This window comes from Sciurus vulgaris (assembly GCF_902686455.1).
Source record: "Sciurus vulgaris genome assembly, chromosome: 6".
NCBI lineage: Eukaryota > Metazoa > Chordata > Mammalia > Rodentia > Sciuridae > Sciurus > Sciurus vulgaris.
The window spans coordinates 124,383,004-124,404,479 of record NC_136466.1 but is presented as its reverse complement, the minus strand read 5'-3'; the positions used below and the strand labels follow the sequence as shown (position 1 = coordinate 124,404,479).

The 21,476-nt window shown below is 40.1% G+C and overlaps 1 long non-coding RNA gene across 1 annotated transcript; it reads left to right on the top strand.

Moving 5' to 3' along the window:
• Positions 1–17,704: 17,704 nt before the first annotated feature.
• On the top strand, positions 17,705–20,040 carry LOC306663633. Its single transcript, XR_013764497.1, has 2 exons — positions 17,705–19,171; positions 19,243–20,040. It is a non-coding gene; the product is annotated as an uncharacterized lncRNA (long non-coding RNA).
• Positions 20,041–21,476: the final 1,436 nt, after the last annotated feature.

Genomic DNA, 21,476 nt, shown 5'->3' with positions numbered 1-21,476 from the left:
TGTTCAGTTCCTTAGCCCATTTATTGATTGGGTTATTTGTTTGGTATTAAGTTTTTTTGAGTGCTTTATATATCCTGGAGATTAATGCTCAGATTTCATTTCACTCCAATCAGAATGGCAATTATTAAGAATACAAGCACCAATAAATGTTGGTGAGGATGTAGGGGAAAAGGTTCACTCATACATTGCTGGTGGGAATGCAAATTGGCGCAACCATTATGGAAAGCGGTATGTGGCATGAAGATTCCTCAGAAAACTTTCAGTGGAACCACTATTTGACTCAAATATCCCATTTCTCAGTTTGTACCCAAAGGACTTAAAATCTGAACACTACAGTGATGCAAATCCATCAATGTTTATAGCAACTCAATTCATAATAGCTAAATTGTGGAACAAAACTAGGTGCCCTTCAACAGATGAAAGGATAAAAGAAAAATGTGTATATATACAATGGGATATTACTACGTCATAAAGAAGAAAGAAATTATGGCATTTGCTGGTAAATGGATGGAACTGGAGAATATCATGCTAAGTGTAATAAGCCAATTCAAAAAACAAAAGGCCAAATGTTTTCTCTGATATGCAGATGCTAATTCACAATAAGGGAAAGAGGGTCTAGGGAAGAATAGAGTTACTTTGGATTGGGTAGAGGGGAGTGAAGGAAGGGTAGGGGTTTTGGGGGTGAGAGGGATAGTGGAATGAATAAGACATCGTTACCCTATGTACATATGTGACTGCATGACCAGTGTGAATCTACATCATGTACAACCAGAAAAATGAGAAATTATACTCCATTTAGGTATGATGTATTAAAGTATAAATGCATTCTACTGTCAGGTATAGCTAATTAGAACAACAATAAAAAAAAGTGCAGCTGGTACCAATGGTTCTCAGTCACCTAAGGAATAGTCCAGTGATTTGCTGTATTAAAGCAAAACCAACCACAAAATAATTCAAAATTCCTCTCTGTCAGTCTTGGACTGTCTTAAATTTCTTGTCAATCTCAAACAGATGTGGTAGGTGGGCAAATGTTCAACAGGAACAAGTGTTCATACTACCCACATATGTAGACCTGTTCTACTTCAAAGAAAAATGCCCAATATATTGCATGATAAAGCAAGGAAAACCTTGTATAAAGATGGATAAAGAGTCAGCCAATACATGCTAGTAAACACATCACGCGGAGGATAGAGCAGGGGCAAAAGGACAGTCAGTGTAGGTAATAGATGGTGGGTGGGATTGGGAAGATGAGGGCTAGTTCAAAAGGAAAGGAAATAAAATGTTAATACCATCAGGACATTTCCCACTCCTCCTCCCCTGTTTTCAAAGTTACCTGCCTCCCGGGGATTGTTCCTCCCAGCAAAGAGTTAATGAGTAGCCCCCGGTTGACTCCTTCCTGCCTGGGAAGCTTTGTTCCTGCCCTTGGGTCACTCCACCTTTTGGTCATGTAGGCATTTCGGGGGGCAGGATACAGCATAAGAACAAAAGAAACCTACCATGTACAAAAGGGGCAGGACACCCCTACTTCCTTGGACACCCAGCTCTGGGGTCCTTTCTCCTCCAAGAAGTTTATTTTATCCTTTGAATAAAACTTGCTTCCTACTCTTGCCTCAGCATGTCTCAGTGTTAAATCTTCAGCACAGGGAAAATGGGACTCATCACCCATATCAACAGAATGTCGGGAAACACCTGCTTTTAGCACTCCACTGCAGCCAAGGGCTACAGGAGGAGGAGGATGTTAGTGTGTAGGGAAGAGGGATACACTGAGATGAGGGGACATATTTTCACAAGAGCAAGGACCTTGTTTCTTCATCTTTGCATTTTCAATAGTTAAAATAATGTCAGATATGTTCTTGAGCAGTCAGTAAACATTTCATGAATCACTAAATCAATCCTTCATTCATAACAGTTTTACAGAGCTTGGCTCCGAGTGTGGTAGTCTGCCTTTTTTTCTTCTGCCTTTCTATGCTTTTTTGGTCCTATACAAACTTTCAACAATGAGCATGTTCTTTTATAACTCCTTTGGTAATCAGAAGTGTTTCGTGGAAACAAATGGGATGTGTGGTATGGTCAGATGACAGTGTAGATGGTGGGACATATTTTTCAGGAGGACAAATCTTCTACCCATTCATTGTTTCTTCATGCCTCCTTTATGTAAAGAAGTGTACCTTTACAGAGCAGTTAAGAAAGGCCATCATAAAGCCTAAGTATGATCTATTGTATCTCTTTCCTTTGATTTCTTTCTCTCCTTCTCTCTCTCCATTGCTCTGTCTCTCTGTTACATAAAACAAATAGTCACGTGGGCTGCATGTGAAGAGGTGCAGAGGCAGAAAAATGATAGGGGATTCCCAAGCTTCACAAAACTGTGTGGGAATCAGTTCTTTTCAAGTCAAATGAAAAGTTACTTAAATCCAAACCCTATTATGAGTGGTGCATTGGCGTGGATTTCTGAGGACATTCCTAGTGTGTACAAATGAAAAGCTCTCATAAGTCCCTTCACAGCCTGAGAATCCCCCAGTGCACTGCCATGAAGAAGTTTAAAGGTCACTGGCTCTGATGATGACACTGCTTTCCCTCCTCTCCCCTACCCTCCCCAAACATCACCAAACACTTCACACAATTGCCAATGAGGAGACGGTCAAAGACAACTAACTTTAAACAAGAGCAAATGGAGCTTCAAATTAAGGGGTATGGGTAAGAGGAAAATAGATGCTTTCAACTAGTATTTGAGAGGAAATAGATGATGGGAAAATGAGAGCGAGAGAGAGAGAGAGAGAGAGAGAGAGAGAGAGAGAAAGAGAACACACATCTACAAGTGCACTAAGGGAGATCTCTCAGAGATAAGTGAGGGATTGAACCCTGAACACTTAACCACTGAGCCACATCCCCAGCCCTTTTGTAATTTTTTAACTTTTTTAAGACAAGGTCTCGCTAAGTTGCTGAGGCTGGTTTTGAACTTGCCATCCTCCTGCTTTAGCCTCCCTAATTGCTGGGATTACAGACATGTACCACCACACCTGGCTTTCCCATTAACTTTTGACATCTTCTCTTGGTTCCTTTCTTTAACAAGTTCTAAATATTATAGAACTCATAGTTTAAATTATCCACTCATATATGCAAATGACTGTTTCATCTTGCCTTGGATTTTGATCTTCACATAGTCCTGTCAAAGATCCAGTGGCACTTTCCCAGGTGTGCTTTATATAAAGTAAGCGAACATGCAAAAGCTTTCAGTAGCTCTCATTAGGCCCATCTCTCTTAGCAGAATGAAATATTATATATCTTTGAAACAAGAAACAACAGGGACTGAATCTGTTGCATATGCAGCAGAGTTTGTATGTGGGTCACAAAGGTTACTATCTGTTCTCTAAGCGAAAAGTTTCCTAATCCTGATCTTCATCTTTCATGAATTCACCTCCTTCATTTTTGATAATAGTAATGCATTTTTTCTCTTTTTTTTCTGCTTAGTCTGATTAGAGGTTTATTAGTTTTATTGGTCTACTCAACCCAATATTGAACTTTGGGCTTCATTATTTTTCTATTATTTTTCAATTTCTATTTAATTGATTTCTATACCAATCCTTACCTTTTTCCTTTCTTTGACTTTCTCTGTATTTTTTTTTAATTAAAATCTTTTTTATTTTTACAGACTGCACTTTGATTCGTTGCACACTACCAGGGTACAACTTTTCATTTCTATGGTTGTGTACAATGTACATTCACACCATTCATGTAATCATACATATACATAGAGTAATACTATTTCATTCTACTATCTTACTTTCTCTATATTTTACTTCCTCTTCTGTTCATAATTTTTAAAAAATTATATTTTATTCATTCAACAAAAATGAAAATTGATTCGTACAGAATTATTTAGACTACAGGTTCAGCAAACAGGCTATACCCAGGCTAAAACCACATTAGCAAATTATAGCCAAATGCTGAGCCTAGACTGAAATCTAGTACATTTCTGTGAATAGGTTTTTCTCTATTAGCAATGTAGACATGAATCCATGGGATGGGTACAGCAGTCTAGCAAAAGGAAGACCTGTCTGTATTCGGAAGTACTTCTCCCTCTGACTCTGATTTAATTGATGAATCACACAGGTTCCTTCTTTTTCTTAAGATGCTTTTAAGTCCTCATGGAACAGGTTGATAAGCCACCCTTAAAGGCTGTCACTTATCCCTGAGTGTTTAAATCCTCTTAGCCTGCTGCTACACATGTACACATACATATGATTTTTGAGTACCTATTTTAAATGGGCACTGTGTATGCTCAGTAAACTTTAAACAAGAGGACACACCACAAATACATATCTGCATATGTATAATTCATATTTTTAATAATTTTTCACAAAAAATGATCAGAAAAGGATTTTCTTTGAAAGCATAGACCTGCAAGGACAAAAGGGCTGGGGAAAGGAGATGCCACAATGCCATTTTAGAAGATGGAAGTAGACAGGTGGTAATTAGCTTGGAAGTAGAGTGAGTAGACACCTAAACTCAGAATAAGGGAAGTTCATCAGTAAGCTGATTTATGCAGGAGGAACCCATAAAGGCTCAGAAACTGGAGGATCCAGAGCCCTATGGAAGTAGACACACCAGTAAATTCCAAATGCAGAAAGATCAGTTGAAAACATGTATATGAAACAGTGAAAATCTTATCTCCTTCATGTACTGAATACCTGCCTTTCATTCATGCTAGTTCTAAAAGTTTACGCTCTAGTGTCATTTTCTCAGGAGGTGAGGGGGCTATCCTGACTCAGTGCATTTAAGGTGGGACAGATTGCCTAATGTTATTTTTTTTCCGTCTAAAATCACTTGGAGATTATTTTTTCTGCAACACTGGAAAATTATACTTTTTAAATGCACAGGTACATATGTTTTTTTCAAAGAGATAATCTCTACTGGTCTTCATCTCCATGAGGATGCAGATTTTGCTGATAGGTGTGTTAAAGTGGTAACCCTGCATGAGTTTGATAATAATATATCGTTGAAGTTTTAAAAATAAAATAAAATACAACTTTACCCTCTAGAGAGATTGATTCCAAAGGAATTCTGTACTCACAGTGGGTGGCCACTGCTGAGAAAAGAGGTACCATATTAGAACTGGAGAGCTTATGTGAAAATATATATTTCGAACTGAGAAAACCCTGGTCTCTCCTCTATTCAGCTGGTAGAAAAATAGTAGCAGTAAAAACATTGGAGAGGTGACCACTGGGAAAACCAACAATCCATAATAGAAACACCTAAAAATAGCAACTGGTTTTAGATGTCCTCCAGGGAAATGACCAAGAAAGAATACCTCCAGCAACCTCAGCGAGCCATGTGCACATACTTGGCATTTGAATATCCAGCTCTTCAACCTGAACGGACCACCAAGGATCATCAAACACGGGTGAAACCTCTAACATGAAATATAGACCACCCAACCAACAAGAGGTGAACAAGACAAATCAGGAACTATAAAGTGAGCAAAAGGTCTGACGCAAAGATATATCCACAGCATGGATGATCATGAGTCACTTATGATTCTGATTTTTTTAAATCATGTGTCTGCATTACTTCTACAAAAAAATTAAAAATAAGAAATAAAGTAACTACGTGAAATAGCTTTTGTAAGAAAAAAGTTGGAGCTCAGATTAGTTGAAGAATATAACCAACAAGGGTAACATAGCTGAAGCCAGGTAAGTCTCACTTCTGCCCAAAGATATTTGGGTTTCTCCCAGAGTCCAAGGGGCACCATGTGGACCCTGGAAGCTTAGTACAGGATCTTGATCTGTTGTGAAAAAAATCTCTCAGCACTTCTGTTCCCTAGATTACTGCCTCTGTTCATTCATACATACAACAGATGGTTCCGCACAGGTGTTTCAGGCTGGAGTTGTACTTCAAAGAAGTTCAGCTCCTTAAGTGAGAGGGCAATCTCATCTGCATTCATTTTGAATGCTACTGCTCAACCCAGAGAGAGGGGTGGGGAGGATTCTGGCAGGAACACACTAGGTCCTCATACCAAGAGAGCTGAACCCACCAGTACTCCTGAGGTCTATGTGGATGGAAGAAACCCGTTTATTTCTCTTATTAAAGAAAAACAGTCACATGGGTCATGGTGCTGATCTTCACAAAATAAGAGAAAGAGGTGGAATTACAAAATGCTCTTGGGCAACTTTCCTTTCTCCCTTGTACTGAATAACCCCAAGGCTATAGAGGGGGAGGGAACATACCATATCCTCCAGGGGACACCTCACCTTCCTGGCAAGGCCAATCTTTTTTGAACCCAGCTGCCTGGTAGCACATGTGCAAATTATAGAAAACCAGAAAATGCCACAGCAGCCAAAGCTGCTTCTCTTCTTCCTCATACTCATTATGAGTTCTAGGGCTGGCAAACACCATGGTATATTCTAATAAGCCACACTTCACATCTTGGTTAAAACAACAACAACAACAACAACATAGTGATCATTTTAGAATCATTTCATGAGTGCTGAACACTTTCGATCTTCACCAACTTCATGCAAAGGAATGAATCTGTCTGCGACAGAGAGGCCTCTGCAGAGCATTTGAGAACAACCAGGAGTATACAGAGGGAATTGATAGGAGTACGTGTTCACCCTACTGGATCAGCCTCAGATAAAGAGATCAAAATGATTCTCTCTCACACACAAGTATATGCTGGAGGTTCAGTCTAAAGTCAGCCAGCATAGGTTGGAATCCTTGCTCTGCCACTCAGTAAGGCCACAGATGAGTTTGTTTTTAACTTCTCTGTACTTACATTTCCAGTCTGTTGAATGAAAAGACCTGTCAAGTGAGTGCGTAGTTACATCTGGTGATAATAAATGGAAAGGGTTTTGTCCAACATGTTAAGCTCTCAAATAGTGATTATTAAAGCAGAAGGAGGCCTCGGGGTGTAGCTCAGCAGTAGACCATGTGCTTAGCTTATGCACAGCCCGTGATTTGATCCCCAGTACCTGAGATTTAGGGTTTTTTTGTTTGTTTGTTTGTTTTTTTCTTCTGCAACACTGACAATTGAACCCAGGGGTGCTCTACTACTGAGCCAGCCCTTTTCATTTTTTTTTTTTTTTAATTTTGAGACAGGGTCTCACTAAGTTGCCACATCTGGCCTTGAACTTGTGATCCTCCTGCCTCAGCCTCCTGAGTCCCTGGGACTACAGGTGTATGCCACCATGCCCAGAGAGAATTAATTTGTTAAAAAGGAAAATTTAAGAAATCCCCTGAATAATGCTGATACTGATAAATGGATACTGATAAATGACATAAAATTAAGAGCTGAAGCAACATCCGATTAAATATCCCCCTCGCTCCTAGAGGACGTATGATGCTTCAGAGATAAACTGGCTTATATACATATATCAGAACTGACATTTTTCAATGGAAATCTTGTCCCTCTCAGTCTCATTTGGCTTCTGTCTGATGGGCAGAATATTGAACAGGTTTAAAGCTGATATGGTGTGAAGCAGGCTTAGCGCACATGCTCCTCCCTGATACCCTCACCCATTGCTTTTTCTATCACATTGAAAGCTCCTGAAAAGCCAGAATCCTGTCTTACTCTTTTGGGAGACCTGGTACCGTGGTCAGTACAATAGGCAGTTGTCTCTGCTGAGGTGTATATTCGGTCTGTCCCTCAGTGGTGAGAAGAATTACAAAATTCATTGTCTTTTCTTTTACCCAAGTCCTTCTAGGATGCATGAAAATAAGGCCACAGGTAGGATGAAAACAAGGACAGATGCTGTGTTCATAAAACAGAGAAAACTGCTTGTCGCTAAAGCAGTCAACTTTCCCATGGGGTCTGGTCGGGGGAGCCTCCCACCCGCGAGGGGGCTCTGGGGTACCTCTAGCCGTTCTCCATCTCTTCCATTATAACACTAAATATCACTATAATTCACCTGGAAACTATTCTAATGATCCAGCACAGGATCCAAACAAGGGAAAGGAAGTAAATATCAGTCTGATATTTTTGCACAGAAATAGTTACATATTGTTTTAGTTTTGTTTTTTTATTGCAGTGACCAAAGGACCTGACAAGAACAATTTTAGAGGAGAAAAAGTTTAATCTGGGGCCTATGGTTTCATTCCATAGACACCATTCCTTAGGGCTCGGGGTGAGGCACAACATCATGAAATCATGAGGAAAGCGGCTCAGGTCATGATGATCAGGAAGTAGAGAGAAACTAAGCTTAGCTCACAAAAGGTATACCCCAGTCATGCCCCCAGTGACACACCTCCTCCAGCCACCCCCTACCTGTTCATAGTCACTACTCAGTTAATCCCTATCAGGGCATTAATCACCGATTGTGTTAAGGCTGTCATAGCCCAATCATTTCACCTCTGAACTTTCTTACATTGTCTCACTCATGAGTTCTTGGGGGACACCTCACATCCAAACCATAACAAATATCTATTCAGTACTGGACTAAGCAAAATGAGACCCTTGCACGTCTAGGATATATACCAAACTGAGGGAATTTCCAATCTGGTTGTTACTTTCATCCAAGCTTTCCAAGCAATATCCCCTACTCCTAGTATCGCCTTTGCAAACATAAATAAAACTGGTACATCTTTAATCTATCTTCAGAGCAAGACTGCAGAAACCACATGTTCTCAAATGCACAGAAATTCCACCCCCTCCTCCCCCTGCTTTTTTTGTCTCTGTGTTTTCCTCTCCGGACATTCTGTAACACCAGAGTTGAGCTGTTTATTTAAATGCTCCTCTTACATACCACTCTAAAAGCATCGGTGTTTCCTTATCCCTGTTCTGTTCCTCCTTACCCTTCCTTTACAATCCATTAATGGATCAGGAACTGTAGTTTGGAAAACTTTGTATGAAGTTTGCAGTGAGATGAACACTAATTAATCCTGTGCTCTTATGTACTGTAAAGAATGTAGAGAAGATTCTTATATCAAAACTTCCATATTTAAAATGAAAGATTAGAATTCAGAGATAAATTAAAATGATTAAGGTCACATAGCTAATTTGGAGCCCAAGCCCTAGCCTCCCTACAGTGCCAGAGATCTCTGTCCCCACCCCACTCAGACTTACTGGTACCTCCTTGGAGCAGGTAGTGTGTGTACTAGTTAGGATTCTTTCAGGGTCAAGTAACAAATGCAAGGGCTCACTAAAATGACTTAAATCATCAGAACTAGTAATTTCTTACATTGTTAGTTTAGAATTAAAGCTGATTATTTCAGGTCAAACATATTTTCAAAGACTCAGTTTCCTTCTATCTTCAGTTGTGATTTTTGTTGTGATTTCAGGTAGTTCTTTTCAGGGTCTTGAGAGATCAACCCAACCATGAAATCCTCAGGAATGAGGAGCCCAGAAGAGACAATGCCCTTCCTCATCCCATGCCCTATGTGTGAGTGGTATGTTTTCCAGAGGCCACCTGTGTATCATTGTGTTGATTGGCAGCACAGCACGGTGTGCCTGTCCTAACCTTAAACCTTAGCAAAGGTAGAAGACTTACAGCACGATGTGCCTGTCCTAACCTTAAACCTCAGCAAAGGTAGAAGACTTACCACCATAAAAGGTTCCAATCAGCCTGTGGTTCTGGGAGAGACTGCACCTCCTGGAATTGGCTTCCAGGAATTGGCCATGGGTAAAACTTTCAGGAGGTGGTACCTTTTTTATTTCCCCGCCTTCCTTCACACCTGCATACCTTTTCTTTCCTGTTAAAAGGCCAGAGTCCCTTAGCTTCTCCTTGCTCATACTCCCTTCCAGCTGCCTTGATGCCTTAATGATCTCAAGTCATCCTAGGCCAACTCATACCCATTCTTCAGCAATTTCTTTCATTCATTTATTCTTTCAGGCAGTTACTCACCTGTTGGTCTCCTGTTTGATGATGACCCATTACATGGCAGACACAGCAAACCCTGGGAAAACAGAAGAGGAGCAGCCCCGCCTTTAATACCCAAAGTTCAAGGTTAATTACTCAGTGCACACATACATACATGTAAAAATTTCTCATCTGCCATTAAGCATGTACAGAATGGTATGTAGCTCAGAATCTCTAGGAAATGGAGGCTGAGGAGGGGAGCAAAGTTATGATAGTTTATATGAGAGGTGCAAGTCTTTAAGCAGTGGGGGTGAAAAAAGTTTAAGGCAAAAACAAGGCAAGTGTGGACAGAAAAAGAAAGGGAAGTAGGAAAGAGATGAATCAATGTGTCTTGATAAGTTTCCATGTTGGCTGCTGTTTCACTGGGAGCTGCCAGGTTGTTTGGTAGGTGCTCTTGTTGGCATGGAAATGCAGGGGGCATAGTGATGGACTTCAAAGGGAAGACCAGGTTCCAGAATAATGTGGGATGTGAAAAGAAAAAAGCCTGGCTTCTTCCTGTGTGTGCATTCCCAATCGTCGAAGTTGATCTCATGAGGCATCACCTCCCTTGAACTTCTGAATTATCATTTGACCTCTTTGTTCATCCCTTGTGGTGCCAGATCCCAAGCTCTGTGTTCCATTGTTTCACCCAATTATGAAGGCAGAGGGGTACCCAACTCTGATTGAAAAAGCACCCAGCTAGGGCAGCTGAAGCCTACGAAACTGCTCAGTTTCTATTAGTCAGATTTTTCACTGCTGTGACCAAAAGACCTGACAGGAACAGTCCTAGAGGAGGAAAAGTTTGTTAGGTGTTCATGTATTCAGAGGTCCCAGTCCACAGATGGCAGACTCCATTGCTCTGTGCTGAATGAGGCAGGACATCATGGTGGAAGTGTGTGGAGGAGGAAGGCCGCTCAGGACATGGCAATCAGGAAGCAGAGAACTCTGCTCATCAGAGACAAAATATAAATCTCAAAGGCAGGCTCCTAGAGACCTACCTCCTCCAGCCACACCCCCCCTACCTAGAGTTACTGTCCATTAAATTCATATCACTGGATTAACCCACTGAGTAGGATACAACTCATAACCAAATCTTTGAACATTCCTGCATTGTCTTACACATACATGAACTTTTGGGGGAACACCTCATCTCCTCATCATTACGTGAATGGTTTTCCAGAGAGAAGAGGATGCAATTTCCTTCTAGTTTCATCCTTCTTTTTTACAACATTTTAATCTTTATATCCTTTAGTCTGAGTCAACTTGTAATGCCAACCCTAGTTTTATGGTAACAGCCAAACCCAGGTTTTCAGTACTGCTAAGGGAGCTAATACCTGACTCCTCCTTTCCTTTTGTTCTTTTTTGGAAATTAACCAATCAGGTGATCCTGCTGTTCTTTAGTAGCCAGGTCACCTGCTACAATGCCTGTAGTAGCACATATCCTTTTGATTAAATATAACACATGAGATAATGTTGGTTCAGATGTGTGGTATCTCCCAAAAACTCATGTGATACAACGCAAAAAGGTTCCAAGGAGAAATGATGGGGTTGTAAGAGTCATAACCCAATTAGTGAATCAATCCCCTGATAGGTATTAACTGAGTGGTAACTAAAGGTTGGTGGGGTGTGGCTGGAGGAGGTGGGAGCTGAGGTTTGACTTTGCGGGTATGTATTTGTATCTGGCAAGTGAAGACCTCTCTCTCTGCTTTCTGATCATGATGTGAGCTTCTTCCCTCTGCCACACTCTTCCGCCATGATGTTCTGCCTCACCTTGAACCCTGAAGAATGAAACTAGCCTTCTTTGAACAAAGACCTCTGAAACGATGAGCCCTCAAATAAGCTTTTCCTCCTCTACAGTTGTTCCAATTGGGTCCTTTAACCATAGCAGCAAAACAACTGATTAGAACAGATTATTACTTTTTTCCCCAAAACTGAAAGTGGAAAAACAACTCCACAGACCCAAAAGCAACCCAGCCAAGTGACCATGGACAGAGACCTCTGAAACTATGAACCAAACCAAACCTTTTCTCCCTTAAGTTGATTTCTTACAATAAAAAAGCCAGTATGGGGTTATATACAAAATACTAATGGGAAAAACTTTGCAGACAAAAGTATATATATATATATTATTTTTTAATTCATTTTTATTGTAAACAAATGGGATACCTCTTGTTTCTCTGTTTGTACATGAAGTAGAGGCATACCGTTTATTATTCATACATTTACCTAGGGTAATAGTTTTTGCTTCATTCTGTTATTTTTTTTCTCCCCCTCACCCTCCCACCCCTCTTATCCCTCATAGAGTCCCTCCTTCCTCCATTCTTGCCCCCTTCCCACTCCCTATATGTTCATCATCCACTTATCAGTGAGATTATTTGTCCTTTGGTTTTTTGAGATTGGCTTATCTCACCTAGCATGATATTCTCCAACTGCATTTGCCTGCAAATACCATAATTTTATTATTCTTTATGGCTAAGTAATATTCCATAGTATATATATATATATATATATATATATATATATATATACCACAGTTTCTTTATCCATTCATCAATTGAGGGGCATCTAGGTTGGTTCCAAAATCTGGCTATTGTGAATTGAGCAGCTATGAACATTGATGTGGCTGTATCTCTGTAGTACGCTAATTTTAAGTCCTTTGGGTATAGGCCGAGGAGTGGGATAACTGGGTCAAATGGTTCCATTCCAAGTTTTCTAAGGAATCTCCACACTGCTTTCCAGAGTGTCTGCACTAATTTGCAACCCCACCAGCAATGTATGAGTGTACCTTTTTCTCCACATCCTCGCCAACACCTATTGTTGCTTGTGTTCTTGATAATCGCCATTCTAATTGGGGTGAGACAGAATCTTAGGGTAGTTTTGATTTGCATTTCTCTTATTACTAAAGATGTTGAACATTTTTTCATATATCTGTTGATTGCTTGTAGATCTTCTTCTGTGAAGTGTCTGTTCATTTCCTTAGCCCATTTGTTGATTGGGTTATTTGTATTCTTGGTGTAGAGTTTTTTGAGTTCTTTATATATTCTAGATATTAGCGCTCTATCTGAAGTATGAGTGGCAAAGGTTTTCTCCCACTCTGTAGGCTCTCTCTTCGCATTGCTGATAGTTTCCTTTGCTGAGAGAAAGTATTTAGTTTGAATCTGTCCCAGTTATTGATTCTTGCTTTTATTTCTTGTGCTATGGGAGTCCTGTTAAGGAAGTCTGATCCTAAGCCAACAAGGTGAAGATTTGGACCTACTTTTTCTTCTATAAGATGAAGGGTCTCTGGTCTGATTTCAAGGTCCTTGATCCATTGTGAGTTGATTTTTGTGCAGGGTGAGAGGGGTTTAGTTTCATTCTGTTGCATATGGATTTCCAGTTTTCCCAGCACTATTTGTTGAAGAGGCTATCTTTTCTCCATTGCATATTTTTGTCTAGTATGAGAAAATTGTATTTATTTGGGTTTGTGTACGTGTCCTCTATTCTGTAGCACTGATCTACCTGTCTACTTTGGTGCCAATACCATGCCGTTTTTGTTCAAAAGTATATTTATAGTAGATATAGAGGGTGAGCAATTTTCCAAGTGCAGATGATCATATACATGATGTAAAAACATCATTTAATGGAGACAAAGGGATATCTACCCATGGCTGATGGGAGGAGTAAAAGGTGATTTAGTTCAACTAGACCCTTTAGGGTCCTAGGACTAAGGAATTGATCCTGTGGGGAACAGGAAGTATCTTCACTGAAATTGGATCCTAGGCAGTAGAGGGCCCACTTTCCTATACTCTCTCCCACTTCTCAGTTTATTTCTCTCGCCCTTGCTTGATCTGTTCAACTTTCTTGGTCATTAGGTATTTGCCAGCCATTACTTTTAGAGCAATGGTTTTCAAAAGTGTTCTTTGACTGGTGTGTAATTCTATTTGACACCAAATGTCTCCTTAAAAATCAGGGGTGGCTGCTACCAAGTCTTCTGTGGCAGAGCACTGCCTGAACTCTGCCAACTCCTCTTGGCTCCCTCCCTCCCTCCTTGAACATGCGTTCTGCTGGGGCGGCAAGGGGCCTTGTACCCACCATCAGTCTGATCCGCTGTGGCAGATGTGGCATGGCCTGGCTGTCTGTCTCTCACTGCCCAGAAGCTGTAAATGAACAGCAAGAAACAGACCCTAGTGCTAGGGAGAAAATGAGCAAGGTGCTAAGAAGCTCTGAGGTGACAGACTGCTTTGTCTTCCAATTAGTGCAGCCTAGTGGCAAGAGCAGTGCTTTGCATGGACCGGTACTGTTTGTCACTCCACACTTCGTCTTGCTTTTTGGATCAAAACAAGGAACACAGGAAAAGCAACTCTCAGAACTTTTCAGACAACATATTTTCATGATTCAGATCTTGAAGCCATGTCTGTTGGCTCAGGATTTTACCAGATGCTCTGCTGAACAGGTAGTGGTGGAGAGTGGGATCTTCACTCCTATTGCCAATGCAGACACACTGTGAGTAGTAGTGCTAAAATCCTCATGGTGTCATAGTGACCCTGCCACTGGGCAGAGGCATGTGCCTATCTCATCACTTAACTTTCTTATTAGTTTCTTTTTCTTGTCTATGACCTCACCTCTTCTCTCTAATGTAGAATTCTAACCACATACTAAGGCTATCCAGATGGGAGTGGATAAAAGAATATGAGCTAGTGTCTGTCATCTAGCTTTGGTTCATGAATATAATCTGTAACATCTGTAGTGAAGAATGGTTAAAGGAAATCAAAGGCCTTCCAACAGTTTTATTCCTTGTTATGGGTCAACACAAATAGGATGCAGAAACGGCAATGTGAGTTCTATCGAATTTGTAGTTCGTAAAAGATCAGTCTCAGCATTTAGCCTGTGGGTAATCTGAGTGAAGTCAATCTATCTGGGCCTCAATTTAGCTAGCTACAAGACAGAGTGAATCATGTTGCCACTTTTAGACCATAGTAGGGTACTGAGATGAGAAGGGGGAGAATGTGGCAGGGATCAAATGAGAGTTTCATGTCAGACAATTTTCCAGCTATAGATTGTAATTAAAACAGCTGAGAAAAGATGATTAGGAGGAGAAATGGACTAGAGAGATTTCAGGAGGGAATGGTTTTCCCTCCATCCCCATACAGGAAGTACAGGAGGGCCTGATTAGTTTCTCAAATGCCTCCATCTTAAAAGGTTCAGTGAACATTGTAGGATTTAAATGTTACCAAACAGGGGTGGAAGATTAATGGACTGAATTGCATTTAATGTAATCTATTCCCATACTTTTTTTCTTTTCTGTATGCCAAGGAATAATCAGAATTCTGCAGAATGGAGAACAGAGGTAGAATGAATTCACAACTCACCTATGTCCCCCACCCCACTTGTCCAATCCCACTGAAGAGCATGGAATGGAGGAGGCGGGGAGGAGAATCCCCAGGATAGGAGGAGAGTGCTACATGTCCTCTGTGGTACTGGGATCAAACCCCGGGTCTTGCACATGCTGGACAAGTTCCCTGCCACAGAGCTGATTTCCCCAACCCCTTACAGTAATTTAAGAAGCTGTGTCTTAGTCCACCCAGAATTAATACCATCAACTAGGTGGTTTATAAATAACAGAAATTGATTTCTTGCAGTCCTAGGGGCTGGGAAGTCCAAAATCAAGGCTCTGGCAGATTCAGTGTCTGATAAGGGCCCACTTTCTGATTTACACATGGCAGCTTCTAGTTCTGCCATCCCATGATAGGGACAAAGGGGTTGTCCTGGGCCTCCTTTATGAGGGCACTAATCCCATTCACAAGGGCTGGATCCTTATACTCTAATCATTTTCTGAGAGTCTCTACTTCCTGACACCATCACTTTGGACATTAGAATTTCAACAAAAGAATTTTGAGGAGGGCATAAACACTCACACCACAGCAAGGCAGCAATAAGACATGGGAAGGGCAGGTTCTTTTTATGCACAAGCACTCTGGTGGGCCTAAGCAACTAGGCCCCCAAAGCAGGGTTTTAGCTTCAGTGTGTACGACTGGTAAACCACATGAACACCATGGAAGCTGTAAGCCGGGGTGCTGTAAGGATCCAATGCAGCTGGAGCACACAAATGTCTGGTGCGCTCTCCAGTTAGACTGAATAAGAGAACTTTTATGCTGGGGAGAGGGGACATACCAATCCTGATAGAGATGGGACATTTCCAACAGACAGGAACCAAATGAACTGATCTAAAGGAAATAAAGCAGTATTTCCTATACACCCCAATCCATGGACTAAGCTATCCATTACAGAGTTTGGCATTAAGCATATGGAGACCTAAGAAGAGCTGTGGGGAAGGCAGAGCTGCAATCTGAAGGGAAAGCGCAAGTTATGGGTTGGTACTCTCCCACAACAGGGTGAATGGGGCTTTTTCTTGTGGGGGGCTTTCTGGGTTTGTTTGGACTGCTTTCCTGTTGTGGGTTCAAAGATGTGTCCTGGGGAAAGGTTTCTAGGCAAGAGATCTGAACTTGGGCAGGCTGGACACACCTATGTTAGCCTAAATCGGCCCGGAAAATGAGTGGAGAAAAGAAGGGAGTTGGTTTTTCCATCTATTTGTCTCACTTTGCGCTCAAGGGTCTTGAGGAAGGGAATTGGGTTTAAGGAGGATTGTGAGTTCAAAGCCAGCCTCAGTAAAAACGAGGTGCTAAGAAACTCAGTGAAACCCGTATCTAAAGAAAATACAAAACAGAGCTAGGAATGTGGCTCAGTGGTTGAGAACCCTTAAGTTCAATACCAGGTACCTCCCTCCAAAAAATTCCCTAGAAGGCCATTTGGCTCCGGTGACTGTCACCCTTTGGTGGGGCAGGTGGTCACAATAGACCATTCTGCTGAGTTACCCTTATTCTGCTGGCTGTGGTTTGGAGCACTATCTGAGGAATAAATGTATGCTATCTTCACATACACTCATCATGAGAAATTAATCCTTTTGACATTCATGAAAAATACAGACTTTTTGAGGAACAGGCAAATGATTTTTCATCAGCAATGAGACAGAAAACTATAAAGTGCTTTCATTCAGGATGTAAGCAGGCTCCAAAGCAACCTGTTTTTAATGGTATCAAGTTAAACTCTCTAAGATCTCCAAATATCTTTTTAAAAAATACATTTTTAGTTGTAGATGGACACAACACCTTTATTTTATTTATTTGTATGTGGTGCTGAGGATCGAACCCAGTGTCTCATATGTGCAAGGCAAGCACTCTACCACTGAGCTACAATTCCAGTTCTGGAAATATCTTGATTATCAGGTTGACATGCATTTAGCCTTTGTAGCTGTGGATTCTGTATTCACAGTTTAATTAACCCAGATAGAAAAAAAATTATGTGTACAGAACATCTGTACTTCTCTGTCACTATTCCCTAAATAATCTAGTATAATAACTATTTACATAGTTTACATTATATTAGGTACTATATGTAATCTACAGATGATTTGAAGCACAGAGGGCATTGTACACAGGCTAAAGGCAAGTGCCACACTATTTTATAGAAGGGACTTGAACATTCTTAGATTTTGATGTCAGCAGAGGGTCCATGGATACTGAACAATGATGGTATATCCATTACCAATTTGGTGGCTTTAATAAACACATATTAAGAATCTATCATGGCCTGGTACTGTGGTACATGCCTGTAATCCCAGCAGCTAGGGAGGCTGAGGTAGGAGAATCCTGAGTTCAAAGCCAGCCTCAGCAAAAGTGAGGTGCTAAGCAACTCAGTGAGACCCTGTCTCTAAAAAAAATTTAAAAATAGGGCTGGGGATGTGACTCAGTGGTCGAGTGCCCCAAGTTCAATCCCCAGTACACCCTTAAAAAAAAAAACCTACTGTGTCCTGGGCATAGTTTAAATGCTAGGAATAAACTAATAAGCAATGAATTTGCCTTAGGAGCTGAGATCTGGTGGGAAAGACAAACAGTTATGCATATCAATTTTTGATAAGCATTATAAATAAAATGCAGCAAAGTTAAGGGGAGAAGGTGGTAGAGTAGGGGGTGCTCTTTTACATTGGATGGTTAGAAATTGGCCTCAGGACCTGCCAAGCTCTCTTTTGATATCCCTCAATTTCTCCTGATATCCCAAGCTCATTTGTACATCAGGTTTTTTGCAAATGTTTCCTCTGTCTGGGCCTTTTCCTCTTCCTATCAACTCCTTTTCCCCAGTTACCTCTTACTGTCCTTCTGATCTTGGCCCCAAATACCTTCCTCCAGGAAGCCTTCTCTGGCCTTCAGAACAAGTCAAGTTCAGGTTCCCTCTTAATCATGGCACTGACCTTTTTCATTGTATGGAGCAGAATAAGAAGATGGGCATTGAGTTGCTTAATGCCTTTGTCCCTTCCAATCTACAAACTCCAATAAAGCAAAGACTGCATTTTTGTTTACTGTTGAATGCTTAGAAGCATGTGGTAGGCAGAGTAGGTATCCAACAAATAACTGCTGAATGTCTGAATGATTTTCAATATAACAGAATATTAAGTCAAGCATGGAAGGCCTATTTAGAAAACATTGTGCTTCATCTTATAGGCCATATATGTAACTTTGGGAATTTTTTTTACATAGCAAAAGTAATCAACAAAATTTGGTTTCATTTGGTTATGAATCTCAGTACTAACCTATGGTGTACCTATCCTTTATTTCAACAATATTTATCACTTTTGGACATGTGTGCAGACTAAACTTCAATCTAAAACCAATAATTTTTATTTGTAAAAGACCAAGTCATAAATAGGCAGAATCAACCCATGCTTTTATTTTCATTGCATATAAAAATTTCATATGAAGGTATTGATGTACAGTACTATCCCCATGGGCTGTAAGAGAGGCTAAGAAACCACTAAAAGAATCATCATTTGTAATGCTCACACACAATTGACCACTCTGAAAACATATCCAAAGAAATAAAATTTAAAAACAACTAAATTCAGTAAGGATGTATTTTGTAATTATAGTGTCCCCTTTGTACTGTTTAAAACAAAAGTAATTAAATTCCTTTGGGCCAGGGCTGCTAAAATCTACAGTTTGTGTCAAAAAATAAAATAAAATAAAACAATAGGAGGCTCATTTTTCCTAGAAAAACAATCTCTCCTTTCACTGATCAGTCACACATTCCAAGGGCCGGGCAGCTGTGGGAGGGTTCCACACTAGCCACTGGAGCACTTTCACAGCTTTCAGGAACTGGCCACTGTACAAAGTTAAATGTAGTAATTCTAAGTGGATATAAGTTTTGCAGAAACAAATTTTAGATAACAGTGAATCCTTATGCTATTTGAATTGGTATCACACCAAACTGCATTTAAGTAGATTTGGAGATATATATATATGTGTGTGTGTGTGTGTGTATGTGTGTGTGTGTGTGTGTGTGTGTGTGTGTGTAGATTAAGATGTGTCCTGGGGACACAAAGAAAAATTTTAAGGTTAAAAAAAAAGACTTTTATATTATACTGTCCCTTAACATGACTGAAAGCTAATGGAACAGGTGACTAACCAAGATGGGTGATGAATGGCTCCAGTTTCAAATCAAGTTCATTTCCCTGTGAATGGTGGAAGCCAACAAGACTTTCAATAATCACTGGATGAAAATATATTTCCCCAGTAGTATTTGAAAATAAAAAAAACATCAAATATAATTAGCTGAAGTAGCTCCTCATTTACATCTAGAAATAATTATCACACATATAGTGCCACTCCATAGCAAGAAGTACCTACAAGCTTCCATCTTGAAAAGGTGCAAGATCTGTCAGAGGTTTTGTGATTTTGTAAAATTCAGCTACTACCAGAAATCCAATCAATTGAAAGCTTGGATATAAATGCCCAGCCCTAACCCCACCATTACCTTGCTTTGAAATGCAGCAAAACAGAAGAAAATATTGGTTAAAGTTAAGGCACAGCCCTGGGACCAAAGACCTGCAGCTATGTTATTTAAATTTATATATCTTTATGTATTTTATAGTTTTCTTGAATCTTCCATAAACAAGCTCTAAAGTGACAAGACTATATTACAGGAGAAAAGAAAAATGTACAAGGAGTATGTATACACACCATTCATTCTCTCACCAAGAGTTTCCAAATATATCAACACCATCCTATCATGGGATGATGTTTTAATAAGAACTGATAATTTACAATTAACATTACAGTATGTACATTGCAATAAATACATGGTTGTAAACAGACAAACAAGACTGTATTACAGGTAAGGTCATTTGGTGAGAAAAAAATGCATGGCACAAAAAAATAAATAATGCATTCAAAAATTATCATAAAGCTTTCTGTAAAATCCATTTCATTCAAGTTTTTTCTTTCCTCTTCTGCAATTTGTTCTATCTACATTATTTTCTTGTGAATTTTAACTGATGCAAAAGAAAACAAAATTAAAACAGCATTATTGTGTTCAGTAACTTGCAAGCTGAAATGTACTTGTTTTATGCAAACTTGGACATATTTTTCCCCATACAGTACCCAGATATTGCATTTTCTTATGGCATTTTAGGAAACGTAAAGTCACTTGTGTTAAGGATCTTCTTTTTAAAGCAGTGTGTATTTTTGAAGCACACTTTGGCGAGAGAGACTGAGGGGTGGGGCAGACAGGAGGGAGTGAGAGAGGGAGAGGACAAGCAGATTGTACAGTGCATTAGTTCCTAACTCTTGGATATTATGCCTTAACTACAATTTGTCCATTGGTGGATATCTTTACAACATGGGACCATTAAAAACCAACAAACGGGGGGGGGGGGGGCTTTATTAGTGCAGTTATAAACTCTTTCAGGTCTGAATTTTTTGACATATTGCTGTTTAAATTTTTTTTTTCATTATTGAGCTTCCAGGCACTCTGTGGGGGAATTGCCAAGTGAAGGGAGGGGAAGGAGGGAGTGAGAATGATTTGGAAAAAGAAATGAAGCCTGGACTCTCTGCTTTTCCTTCTAGGCCTCTCACAGGGACAAAAAAGTTAAAACAGAATTAAGTTCCCAAAAGTTCCTGTGAAACTACTTGGTCAAACACAGAGGTCTTTTGCAAGATTGCTGTCTATTTTTACAAGGGCAAAAGAATGGAAACTGATTCCTATTCTGTCCCATCTAAAAGATCAGAGACATACTTTTTCTATCAAAGGCTGTAAGCATCATTTGGACCTCAGGAGATGATCACAGGGACTCTCTTCAGCGTGGATCATTTCCTAGCTGATAACTTTGTTTCACAGTTCCCAGATGGCCCGAGAGAAGTTCCAAATGTGAGTGTGTTTAGGGTTGTTGTTTTTCTTAGTGTTTCATGTATTTTCTATTTAGTCAGATATCTCTCCTTCAGTATCTATCTTAATTCTTGGATATCAATGTGAAAGGTGGTTATGTGAACTCCAAACTCTTCACAGAAAAGTCCTTTATCAAGGACTGACTTCAGAAAATAGTCCAGACTAAATAGACACCCAACAATTTAAGCTGCGATCAGCAGTAGACACTGGGAATTCATCTCTAAAATTCCCATATAGTTCCAGGTGCTGAAATCAGCTGAGAGTGATCTCTGATTTTTTATTTAAGCAGAATCTTTTTACCAATCCAATATTTTAGACTGTATCTTATTAACAACCCTCTGGTGCTAACAGCTTCACCAACTGCTTATCCCTAAATGTGTTTAAAGAAAGAGA